The sequence below is a fragment of the Cynocephalus volans genome, chromosome 12, assembly GCF_027409185.1.
Source record: "Cynocephalus volans isolate mCynVol1 chromosome 12, mCynVol1.pri, whole genome shotgun sequence".
NCBI lineage: Eukaryota > Metazoa > Chordata > Mammalia > Dermoptera > Cynocephalidae > Cynocephalus > Cynocephalus volans.
The window spans coordinates 31,579,615-31,593,928 of record NC_084471.1 but is presented as its reverse complement, the minus strand read 5'-3'; positions in this window follow the sequence as shown (position 1 = coordinate 31,593,928).

The window sequence follows — 14,314 nt, the reverse complement described above, 5'->3', positions numbered from 1 at the left end:
CACATTTAGTAGGTTGTCTTTTAACTATGTTAATTGTTTCCCTTTCTGTGCAAAAGTTTGTTGTTGTTGTTTTTTGTTGTTGTTGTTGTTTTTAGTTTTGTGTAATCCCACTTGATTATATTCTCTTTTTTTTGCCTGTGCTTTTGGGGTCATATCCGAGAATCTTTGTTAAGGCCAATGTCATGAAGCTTTTCCCCTATGTTTTCTTCAAAGAGTTTTACAATTTCAGGTCTTATATTTAAGTCTTAAAGCAATTTTGAGTTGATTTTTGTGAAGATGTAAGATACGAGTCTGATTTCATTCTTTTGTATGTGGATATTCAATTTTCCGAGTGCCATATGTAGAAAAGACTATTTTTTCCTCATTGTGTATTGTTGGCACTGTTGTCAAAGATCAGTTGACCATGTATTTGTAGGTTTATTTCTGTACTCTCTATTCTGTTTCACTGGTTTATGTGTCTGTCTTTATGCCAGTAGCATACTGTTTTAATTAATGTAGATTTGTAACGTAGGTTGAATTCAGGAAGTGTGATGACTCCAACTCTGGTCTTCTTTTTCATGGTGGTTTTAGCAATTTGGGTTTCCTTTGTGGTTCTAAACAAATTTATTTTTTTTTTTCTATTTCTGTAAAAAGTACTATTGGGATTTTGATAGAAATTGCATTTAATCAATAGATCACCTTAGGTAGTATGAGCATTTTAACAATATTGTCTTCCAATACATGAGCACAGAATAATAAATAAAATAAATCTTTTCATTTATTTATTTCCTCCAATTGTTTTCATCAATGTTTTGTAGTTTTCAGTATAGAAATATTTTACTTCTTTAGTTAAGTTTATTCCTAAGTATTTTATTATTTTTGATGTTATTGTCATTCAGATGGTTTCTTAATTTTTTTCAGATAGTTTGTTTTTGGTATATAGAAACCTAACTGATTTTTAAAATTCTTTTTGTTGACATTTTATGGGATTTGGTTAGGAAGTAGACGTTAATGAATTCGTTTAACTTGCCATCCAATTGTTTAAACTTTACCACTATATTCTTCTATAACCCCATGAAACAACTCTCTCAGGTATGTCAGTATCTATATTCATTCCTAGATTCATTATTTTGCCCACTTTTGTATCTCAAGGCCAAAGCAGTATTTGGTATATAGTAAGAACCTTAAATATATTTGCTAAGTAAATAAATGGGTGAGTGAATAACTGAATGAATGAATGATCACCTACATTACTGGAGTTGTAAGCATGACAAGAGGAATCTTCTCTTTAAACCACCTCACCAATGGCCTTCTCCAACTGGAAGTTCTCTTGGTGTTTTATAGATTTCAGTCTTGAAGCCTTTTTACTTTTCTAGAGTTGTATATTAATGTTGAGTTAGTCTTGGAGAAATGGCAGGAAAGCCGATATCACCTAAGATTTCCGTAGAAAATTTTCATGAACGCCCCTAAAACTATTTTGAAACTGTCGAAACTGATGGAATTCACAAATTTGCCTTGATGGTATTTTTTTCTTTGTGACACCTTGAGAAGAAAAAAAATAAAGTCTTTAATATTAAGTCCTTTTTGTCATTTACACCATCATGTACTTAGGATAGACATTTCACAAATGAACTGTAACATTCAATTGCATTCGGTTGTTTATATGCCTCTCTCTGCTTACAGGACAGTGCATTTAGTGCACTTGAGAATAAAGAGACTACACCTTTATTATCTAGCACAGTGGATAATTTATAGATGCTTAATAAATATAAACGGAATGAATGTGTAAATAGACATCTGGAGCTATAGTGCTAATCATTTTTAAAACTGGCTGCATAATCACATAAATATATATTCTGAAAAAAATATCCACTAAATAAGATCCATCTTATCAATGTTTCTAAAAGTTTGATAGAGACCAATATAGCCATTATAGGCTAACATTTAAAAAACTAAGATATATAAAAATAGAATTTGAAACTAGTTGTGTCTTTACAGAGGTGTGATCACAGTTTTTTTAAAATTTCACAAGTGTGTCTCTGCAACTATATATATATAAGATTAATTGGAGATGGTGCTAAAGAGTTGAAATTTGAAAAACTATCAATGTCAAATCTAGTGCCAAGTGGTCCTCCCATACCTTGCCCCCATGATAGGCCTTGATTATCACATATGAAAACATAAAGGAGAGAAAACATATTTGTTCATGAGCATGCACAATTTTTAATTTTGAAATTTTCACAAGTTTTCAGTGGGACAACATTAGAATTGATGGGTTAAGAATTCTATAATTTTGTTTTGAAGAACTGAAAATTTTAATCCAATATTTCCAGATTTCTTACCAATTTATTGCCTTGTTTCCTCTCATTGCTTTTTCTAAGTAATTATTGACCAAACCTGGTTGCTGTCTAAAAGAAATTCATTTTCTCATAATTTTTGCATGGAGTATAAGGCTATAAATCATGAAGACACATAGTTTATGTATTTGGAGAGATGCATTACCACATGTTTTCACCTGCATTAAATCATACCCTGAAGATAACTGTAAATATTACTCAAGCTGCTTTTTTGTTGTTGTTTGGTTGACATACAAACACAGAATTTCTTGATTTATAGTGTGGATGAAGATTAGAATTCAAAAGTTATTTTTTATTCTTAAGAAAAAGAACATTAGAAATACTAGAGAAAGTAGTTCATTTGTTTTATGACAATTTCCATCTATGAACAAAAGAAATTGTTATACCCACAAAACAGCTTTTCCACACACTTGTTTGCTGTATTAGAAAATATTTTTAAGGTCTATTTATTCTCCCATTCAGTCATCTAAAGCAGGATCTGTTGCCAACTACATATCCTACATGACATGGTTAACATTATCAATGAGGGTAATGTTCCTTGATGATTCAAGATTATTCAATCTAATCATATCTGTTTTCTTACTCTCTATTCACCACCATCATAAATATATGTCCATTCATTTCACATGGCTAATAGGGAAAATTTTTTATAGTTAAGCAGAAATTCTCCAGGTAAGCTAGGTAAACTCTCCATTTGGGGAGGCAGCACTCAGAGGTATGCTGTTGCTGTAACAAAAACCTAAAATATTGGATCCTGAACTGGAACTGAACAGTGTACGCAGGACAAAACAAAGGTTTTTTTTGTTGGTTTTGTTTTGTTTTCTTACTCAAAAATGGAAAGGAAAATAGTACAGGAGGCTGGAAAAATGGTGGCAACCCATGTTACCCACTCGCAGTAAAAATTTACTGCTATAATTTAGAAGATAGTAGATGGACCCAATGAACTTGTCGATTTGGGCAAAATGACTTCTAGGTAAAATGTTGAAGCAAGAGCTAGTTGCTTTTAGCAGCATATGATTAGTTATTACGAGAAAGATGGTCTTATGTGTTGTTCAGACCTGTACATGAATTATAGCTTCACCACTTCATAGTTTAAAGACCATGAGCAACTTTTCTTCCCTGAGGCTTGGTTTATAAAATAATGTTTAAAGGGGAAAATAATACCCCTGCCTCAGAGAGTTATTGTGGGGCTTTCACTTTTAGAAAAGATATGCAATGTGCTTGCCACAGTGTTGGAGTGAGCAGGACTGAAGCCATGTTGGGACCTAAAACCACATGGAGTGAAGGCAAATTTTTAAAAGGCAGTTTTTTTCTCCACACACATTTCTCTGAGTTCCCTCTTTTCTCATGGTTACTTGATGTTTTTGAACCTTGGTATGGGGCAAGATGACATCATTTATATGAAGGTAAAAGTTGTTTTCCAGCCAGCCTGAAGCTGCAGACTTGCACATACTACACAGACCCTGAGATAACAGCAAAGATGGGAGCAGAAACCAGATAGTCTTGGCGAGGCTTTGTGCCTGAGATCTTGCACGAGGCCCTTGCTGCCCATGTGCCCTTCCTGCTTTTCATTTCCTACGTTCCATTCCTCCACCCCCCTCTTTAAAAATTCACAGAAAACCTGTGTCTTTGAGATGGTTTTAGCCAGCTGTTCTCCAGGTTTACCGGAGAGATGGGTTAGCCTCACATCTGTTCTCAGGTCACTGATATTCCTGAATAAAAGTTGACTTCCATTTTCACCAACATTTGACTTTTGAATGGTTTGCTTTTGTCTGGGGGTGGGCAGCTGGACCTGTGAGTTTGGTATCAATTTTGGGGAGCCTCAGTCAGGAGCTGAGTGTGCCCTGTAACAACAGCACCTGCAACATCTGCAACATCATAATTCATCAGTAGAGTCCCAAACATTATAATATATTGAATGAAAGAATATGTTTCAGAATGGTTGCTTGTGACCTTTATAATGTAATATAATAAAGGAATCCATCAAGCCCCATCAATTCTCCACACACTAGAAAGTCGTCCCCATGAGGGCAGAAACCCCATTTCTTGTTCATTGCTCTGTCTCAGGCTCAAAATAATGTACATGGTGGACATTAAATGGGAGGGAGAGTGGGTGAGAGAAGGAAACTGGTAGGACCCTCTTCTTGTTTGAAGCATGCTGATATAATGCATTTGCCTATGTTGAGTTGCAAAGAGTGCGGCCACCTCAAAAGGACACACCTTTTCTAAGAGGGTCACTATTACTCACTTCCAACAGTCTGATGCCATTTTAGAGTATCAAAGGAGAAAATCCGGATTTTTTTTAATATAAAATTACTAATTTTAAATATCTGTCCAAATTTCTATTGGGAAACTCTAATGTCTAAACAAAACACAAAACATACACCCCACAATACTCCTGTTTGCAATGTCTGAACTTTACCTTTGATGCATTCTTTATTTTACAATCATTATATCCTCAATGTGGTATACATATCACAAATGTGCATACTTTGCACCTTATAGCCTGCATCTGAAAAGCGAGGCGAACTCCTTCCCACAATTATTATGATGATCTTGTGAAATAATGACTTGGGAGGGAAATGTACTTTATAAATGATAAAGTGCTCCTCAGGAGTAATTGATTATTGGTGTCTTTCCAAAGTTCTTATGGTATGCTAAGTTTTATCAAGGCCACTAACACTTATCTATAAGTAATTACTGTGAGTGTTTTGGTTCTTTCTTATTTGCATAATCACATTACATTTATTCACTCCTTTCAATGGGCTATAGGCTGGCTAAAATATAACTAGTACTTGCATGACAAAAGAATAAAGCAGGTAGTTTTTAAAAATCCTTTAAGAAGTGAAAGCAAAGAGATTATCTATTGGGGGGGTCTACTTTATACAAGGCTCCTGAGTGCCTCTGGGCAGATTAGGTGGTAGCTCCATGGGTGTGTACCCATGGGTGGGAGTGAGGGCTTAAATCCAACCTCTTTAATTGGTTCTTCCTGCCCAATGGGTGATCTTTTCTCTAATTCACCTGCCTAAAAATCAACACCTTTTGATTTCCCACAAAAGCTCTCTTTACAAAGCCTTGTGCCAGTACTGATAGTGATACTTTTCTACTGCTCATAAAGGCAATGTAAGGCTCCATCACAAAGAGAAGAGCTGGGATTTTCAGGTTAAGTGTAGATAAAATTGGGGATATTACTTCATTATTAAAATCAAACCTTATTCTGAGGCAAATGGCTCTCAGCATTATTCATTTATTTGAATTAGTTAAAAAATCCATAAAAGCTTTTAGAATAATGCTAGAAAGCTATGTTCTATGATACTGGACAATAAAAGGTATAGAGGGTTTACTGATGGTAGAGTTAGCGATTAGTATAAGAGAAAAGGCCCCTTTCCTGTATGAACAGAGATTTCACTTACATAGTAGGAAATCTGTAAGTAAAGGATTTTAAAGCTCAAAACCCATGTTCAAAGAACTTGAAATCCCCATGTACCTCATCTGAGTGAGGCTTTTCTGGGCCAGGAGGCCCTTTTCAAATTTCATTTCTACAGAAATGAGCTGTATTTTTTTTTTTAAACAACATCTTCCATTTATTAATGCCACCTTTATTTATGCTGCATGTGTTTTTTTCTGGATGACTACTCAAAATTTTGCAAGCAAGTCAGCAAATGAATACATAAGAAAATATTTATCACTGATCACATGCACTCATTTCAGGGAATTTGCATTTCATAGAAGAGTGTGTTCCAAATATATTTTATAAGTTGCCTCTCCTAGAAATATTGGTAGGGAAAGAAAACTTGGATCCTTAAATTGCCACCTCAGAACTCCACATCATGACTGAGAGCAGTGGTAGTGGTATTAGGGGACAGAAGCCCTCTTGAATTCTCTGTAGATTCTAGCCTCCAAACACTAAATAGAGACAATGGTGGTCAGGGGCGGGTAAGTGATCAAATAAAATATGGCTGGGTCAAAGCATAGCACATTTTCCACAGACTGGTTCCTAAGAAGCAATGAAAAAATATAGCATGGATGAACTTCTTAGAATTCACTGCTATAAATTACCGTGAAGAGAACCAAGGGTGATTAATATTATTTACAATATCCTCATATTGTCCCACCTGAAGTTCATGACACTTGATGTCTTTTTCCCTTCCCAGGTAGATCCCAAATAAAAGGTCTGATTTCTCCTAAATGGAATAGTCATGAGGCAGCTCCATGTCAAAAGGGCAGCGTTAAGTCACGAAAGCCATAATTAACCTAAACTACTAATAACCATTTTTACCAGTTTCTAAAATAGAACAAGTTAGTCTTAGTGTTGGATTTTTTTTCTTTTTTTACAAAATATTTTGGTTTGCATTAGATTAAAAGGTAGAGTTAAACGGACATGATACATTGTTTTGGAGTACTCTTGCCTTGGTGTAATCTGTATTTTTGTAACCAGTTTTTACAGAAGGAGCCACAGAATGACCGTGTGGTTTAAAATTGCCTATGAAGCACAATGTGTTCTTAAAAAAAATGTTATAGAACTGCTCTTTCTTTCCATTTTTTCCATTTTCTCCTAAAGCAGGCATTTCACTGAGGTAAGAGGGTTCATTCTTCTGTACACCTTTCATCGAAACTTCCTGTACTGTATTTCTCAAAACACATCATTGAAGAATAACCCATTTGCCTGCCACTCTTGCACAACATCTGGACTTCCTGCCACTTCAGTTTCTAGCCCAGCTCTAGATTTCAGCCTTTGATTCTATCCTTGTCCATTTGGATACAGGGAGACAGGCTGGTGTTGGAGAAGAAGATTGTCTTTGCAGTCTCTATCAGTTTCCTATTGCTGCTCTGACAGATTCCCATACATTCAGTGGCTTGAACCAACACAAATTGGTTACCTTACAGTCAGGGCTGCATTCCTTTGTGGAGACTGTAAGGTAGAATCTGTTTTCCACCCTTTTCCAGCTTGCATAGTGCTACCAGCATTTCATGGCTCACAGCCCCCTTCCATCTTCAAAGAAGCTAGTAATCTAATCCTTCTCATGGCAAATCACTGTGACACAGACCCTTCTGCCTCCCTCTTTCATATTTAAGGAACATTACATTGAGCCCAGCTGCATAATCCAGGATACGCTATTTTGAAGTCAGCTAATTAGCAACCTTAATTCCATCTGCTGCCTTAATTCTCCTTTGTCATGTAATGTAACATATTCACAGGCCCGGGGAATAGGGGGTGGACATCTCTGGACATCTTGGATATCTTCTGCCTACCCTAGAGTCTGACCCAGATTTGAATCCTTGCTTCTCTGATACCTAGTCACATCATATCATCTATAAAATATGTAGTTTCTTGAACAGAAAAATTAGAATATCTGTACCTTGTAGTAGTTGTAATTATTTGTATTAAACATCATGTGCCTGGAAATTATGCTCAATTAGATAGAATTAAATTATTCTAAGTTTATAAGCATTGAGGAGTAGTTCTCTACTCATTCTATTTTTTATTTTTTTTTAGCCTTTTTGTCCCAGAGCAGTGAGGGGCAGCGATCATTGGAAAGTGGGTACTTTCTCTGAGTGGTCTATCATAATGCCTGAAGTGGGAAAGGGATGGATGTAAAGAACAGAGAGCATGACCAGATACATTTGGCCATTCACCTAAGCCACATCCTCTAACCTAGGTTTTATTGGCAATAAAGCTGATATGTTTGTCCCATCACCTTAGCTTTCATGCCCAAGATGAGTTTTATCTGTGGCTCCCTACAGATTCATTGCCCCTTCTATACAGAAATTCTGGATCCACTCTCTGTTCTCCGCTGGACTCAAGCAAGGGCCAGACACCAAAGGCTTATTGTTAACTGTTAATTATCTTTGCCTACATGCTACTATTATCTTAAGATTTAAATAATTATATGAGCCAATATCTCATACATAAAAGATGTTCAATAAATGTGAATTTCCTCTCACTGCCCTACCAAAAGTGGGAGATCAAGGAAACCAGAGATTTTAACCAAGTATATAACCTAATTATTAGATTAATTAGCTCACAATGTGTAGGGCAAAATAATTTTTGGTCTAATAGGTTGTCTGTTTCTTCATATACTTATTTATCTCTTTATTTATACTTAGAGTTATTTTTACTTCTTAGAGAAAATACAAGGCAAAATGGATAAGACTGAATTTGGTTTTGAGCGTGGCATCTGCATTTTAAAATGAACGACATAGAGGAATGGAATTCAACAGTGTCTCTGTGTCTCTTGGAGCTAATCTTTCCCCCTGTCCCTTCCCCCACCATGTAGAGCAACATAACCAAAGAACATGAAACTTCCTGGAACAACATATAATGTATAATAGGATGAATTCATTCTTATATCTTAGGACAGTAACACATTTTGTCATAACTCTAACAGTGTCTAATCTTGTATCCCCTATAATAATAAGTAGGCAAGATTAAAAAAATTTTACTTGGTTTTTAAAATAAATTTTTTTTGAATAAGTTAGTTTCCAATATTATTAGGCTTTCCTGGAAAAGGTAACTACTAATGACACATTTTACTCTATCACAGCTGGTGATAAGTTTTACAGATCAGTAGATATTTCTCAAGACATCAAATGCAGGATGAGATCAGCCTTCCTCTAAGGGATTAGTCTGCACAGCTATTGGTGTTTTTGAGGAGAAACAGTGACAGATGTTGTATCATTTACTTTTTATTTGTTGGGCAGATTTATATAGGCATTGCACTACCACGTAGCTAATGTTAAAACCAGAATTTCCACATGTAAAAATATACAGTGTTAGTTACAAAGTATGAATATCTGCTGTATCATCTTATGCTGTAATAGTCAAGTATAATGTGGAAATATTACCTTTTTGGAAAAATAATTTGAAAAGCCAGCCATGGTTTGATTTTCTCAACTATGAATTTTTCTAAGCCTTTTTATACATAGGTTCCTTTGATATTTGCTCAGGGGTGTTATGATTTTTGATGTAAATAATGTAATAATTAAGAGACTAGGCTCTGGACTCAGATCTGAGCTTGAGTCCCAGTTCATCCATATGAGATGCATGACCTTTCATTCAACTTCTCTAAGATTCAGAATATTTGTCAGACAGTTTTTATAAGGTTTTTTGAAAAGAGCCATTTCAATTTTTTAACATAATACTTGGCATATAGTAATAATTCTCTATCATTATCACAGTTATGTACCACGTAACAATGTTTTAATCAAACACGGACCACATTTAGAGTGGTAGTACCATAAGATTATAATAGTGTGTTTTACTTTGCCTTTTCTAAGTTTAGATATGTTTAGATATACAAATACCATTGTGTTACAATTGTCTACACTATTTCAGATATGAGACTTTTATGTAAATTATTGTTTATTTGGAAACTCATTTTTTTTTCCACTCTCTCTCTCTCCTTCTCTGTCTCTTTCTTTCCTTTTTTCTGGAAATGTAAATGCTGTTGTCCTTTAACTCAGGGAAGACCTGGGGTTTTGGTCATGATTGATGTATTGAATAGCTTTAAGGTTAGAAGAAGCTGCATAACTTTAAACCGATAACCGATACTTTCTAAGATATATTCTTTTAAAAGCACATTGATAAAAAGACATTTAAATTTTTTCTTTAACTGTGCAAATTTATTTAACTATGACATGCATACTAATTCTTTTTTTAATTTTTTAATATATGTTTGGTTTTACAGTTCCTTGCTAAGTTAGTAAAGAATAATATTGTTTCAAGTAATTTGCCTGATAACAGTAAATGATGTTATGCTGTTATTATAACTTATTTTTTAATGTTTTACCTCATCATGGGAGAAAAATTATATAATTTCCAGGTGGAAATTCACTTATTCCTTAGGGTTCAGGAATGCAAATAAAATAGCTATGTAATAATATGATCCAGCTGTGCTTGGGGTTTAGTACAGGCCCTAGTCGTGATGTGACATCTGAAAGATTTTTCACCACATATTTTTCCAGCTGAAATTTGTCATGTCCAGATACAGAATCTGCCAAATTACAAAAATTTACACAGATGCTAGATTTTAAAAAGAAAGGATATATGCAAGTCAGAAACAGTTCAGTAACCACCACTCCCCATCTCTTCCAAGAAAGAAATCCCACAACTGAAAGAAATTTGTGTAATGAACCTACAGATTCTACCAGGCTCTAAGAGTTTTTTATCTTTTATATGCAAAACACCAAAAGCTCCTAATAGAAGGTGTTTGCATATGTGAGTGTGTCTGTGTGTGCAGAGTATATGCATGTGTGTGTGTCAGTGTTCATGTGTGTTTTCAAAATATAGAGCATTATCGGAAAGACGAAAGACATTTTTAAAATGTACATTTATATTTTGGCCACTATTTAAAAAAATCTCATGTTTGGTGGTTTTGCCTCATTGACTCTTTCACATCACTGGATCAGTCAACTGGTGCAGTGAAGAGTGTTATGAACTCTATTTAGTGAAGAGTCAAGTAAACTGGATTCAAGTCCTGATTCTCCCAGTTGCATGCTCTGTGGCCATGGGCACACTCACTAAACTTTCTGGACTTGAGCTTCTAAAATGAACAGGTATGTATAGAGAAACTTCAAGAGCACTCTGAATTCTAAAATGTATTGAAACTTATTATTTTAATTTTAGAACTCAACTATCTTTGGCTTACATTGCCTAAAAGAAAACCTTTTATATTTTTTCTTATTTTATTTTAACACTTCTCTTTTTAGAACAGAAAAATTGTACTGAAAGTACAGAAAGTTCCAGTATACTCCCTATCCCCCTGCATAGTTTCTTCTATTATTGAGATGGGTTTTGACAAATAAATAATGTCACACATCTTCCATTACAGTATCATTCAGAATAGTTTGAACCCCTTAAAAGTATCCTGAAAACTCCACTTATTCATTCCTGTTCCCCTCGCCCTGAACCTTTGGAAATCACTGATTTCATTTTTACTGTCTCTATAGTTTTGCCCTTTCCAGAATGTCATACAGTTGGAATCATACAGTACATAGCCTTTTCAGACTAGTTTATTTCTCTTAGCAAAATGTTTTTCTGTGGCTTGATAACTTGTTTCTTCTTATTGTTGAATAATATTCCTTTGTATGGATGTATAACATTTTGTTTATCCATTATGCTACTGAAGGACATTTGGTTGCTTCCAATATTTGGAAATTATGGATAAAAATTCTATACACATTTTGTGCAGGTTTTTATGTGAGCATAAAATTTTAACTCATTTGGATAAGTACCTAGGAGCATGATTGCTGAATTGCTTGCTAAGCCTGTTTAGCTTTGGAAGAGACTGCCAAACTGTCCTACAAAGTTGTTGTCCCATTTTGTATTCTAACCAACAATGAATGAGAACTTCTATAAGCAGATATTTTGTTTTAAGAAATACAAACTAAATAAAGTCAGTCAAAACAGCTTCTGAGCATGAATAGTTTAGTAGATAAACATCAATTGACTTATACTTTATATCATAAGAATTCTTGTTTATAGAAGATAAAAAGCATTCGATATATGTCCAATCATATTGTTTTACAGACTTTACCATCCATTAAAATACATACCTGAGATATTCCATATACATGGAAAAGTATGTTTTTGCATAAGATCCTTTAAGAATATTGTTAGCTACATGTGATAACGTTTAATTCATTTCAAGTATGTTTACATTACTGCAAGCTATGTATGCAAGTGATGATTCCCAGAAATTTCTACAAAACTTCTGAGATATCACAAGTCATGTTGATATTATTTAATCTCAGTACTTGGCCTCTACTTGATATGGATGTTTTCTGGCGTTCAGATATGTCTTAGTGAGTTCATCGATTTACAACTCTTAGCATTCCATTTTGTAAGAAATTAAATTTTCAGGCCTAAAATCTAAACTTTTGGGCATGATACCTTTTTATAAAATAGCCCCTGATTTCCTCTCTACCTTCATTTGTGTCTAGCCCTCTTCATATCCAAGGCTCCAGATATAAATAAGTACTTGATATACTTCACATTCTTCATTTACAGTGTGTTTGCTTTAGTCTATAAGTTCTGGAAGCCATGAGAGTGTAGTGGATTTGAATGTGGACCCTAGAAGCAAAGTGCTCAGTTAAATCCCAGATCTGAAACTTCTTTGTTATTTAAAATTGGGTAAACTATCTAACTTTTATTAGCATCAATTTCCCTTTTTATAAAAAATATTCACTCTGTAAATAGTATGGTTGTAGGGATTAAATGAGACAATATCTGCAACTATTTTAGCACAGTAGAGAGATAGACAACAATAAATGTTAACTAGTGTTATTATCGTTAATAGTGTTGGACCCGTTTCTCTTGATTGACTGCTCTGCTTTCTTTGCCTCACTCATATACAAAAGACCCCTCGGGTATCATCTCCTCCCAAGAAATTTTTCTTAACAACCTTTCACTATCCCCCACTAATGAGTGAGTCCTCATGAGGTGGCCACTTGTCCTTCTCTTTATCCTGAAACTCATCACACTGTTTATTTATTTCTGCCACTAATATGGAAATATGTAACAGACTCTGTTATTCTTCTATTATTGCTAGCACGAGGCATATAATAGGTATGTCACTTAAGATCCTTCAGTTAAAATAACAGAAAACTCAACTCCGTCTCAGGCCCAAACAACAGAAGAACTTATGGAGTAAGCAACTGAAGACCAGAGCTACACCAGGCTTTAGACAAGATGTGATCGTGTCTCGATGATCAGAGACACAGTTCTTTCTAAGTCTCTCTCGGTGCTTTTTTGAAGCTCAGGCTGCTCTGCTTGGTGTTACAAGATAGCCACCATCATCTGGTAGTAGCTACAAGGCTTCTGATTTAGAGTGAATAAGGAGAAAACATTTTTCTGAGGAGCTCTCTAGAGAGAATAAAGAAGTTCTTTCTCAGGAGCCCTTCCATCACATTGACCTAAATTAGGTCACGTGCTCATCCCTGAAGGCCAGGAGTATGGGTCGTGCCAACTGGATTCAGTCGCGTCATACCTAGAGCAGGGATTATTTCTCACCATTCACATGAGCTATGAAAAGCAGGAGAAAACTAAAATAAAACCAGAATTACTGTTGCAATCAGTGCTCTATACCCACTGGTTCTGCATCTGCAGATTCAACCAGCCATGGCTGGAAAATATTTGGGGGGGGGGGACACAATACAAAATAACAATACACAGAGGATTTTAGGACAGCAGAACTATTCTGAATGGTACTGTAATGGTGAATACATGACATGATGCACTGTGCAACATAAAACCCATAGAACTGTACAGCACAAAGTGGGAATCCTAATGTAAAATTTAGCCAATAACATATATATATATATATATATATATATCAATACTGATTTATAATTGTAACAAATGTACCACACTGATGTAAACTGTTAATAATAGGAAAGACTGTGTGTGAGTGTGTGCACATGCACGTGTGTGGAGGTCATGGAAATTATCTGTACTTTCTGCTGAATTTCTCTGGGAACCTAAAACTGCTATAAAAATGAAGTCTGTTATTTATAGAAAAGAAATAACAATGCAACAATAAAAAATACAAACAAAAATACAGCATAACAACTATTTACATAGCATTTATATTGTATTAGGTATTATAAGTAATCTAGAGACGATTTAAAGCATATGGGAGGATGTGTATAGGTTACATATAAATACTATACCAGTTTTATACCAGGGACTTGAGCACCCTCAGATTTTGATATCTGTGGCAGGTCCTGGAACCAATACCCCATGTACATTAAGGGATGACTGTACTAAGAAAAAGGAGTGATGAATGTGTCAACACAAAAATAATCTTCTCTCATTTCAGAGACACAAAACTGCATTTGAAAATATCTTGTGACCTTGAATGATATGATGTCTAAGAAAGAGGGTATTATGCTTAAGCACGGTTTCTCCCATTTCTACTCCTTGGAAATGAAAGTGAAATTATGTGCATGAGAGCTAACCTTCGATATGTACATTGCAT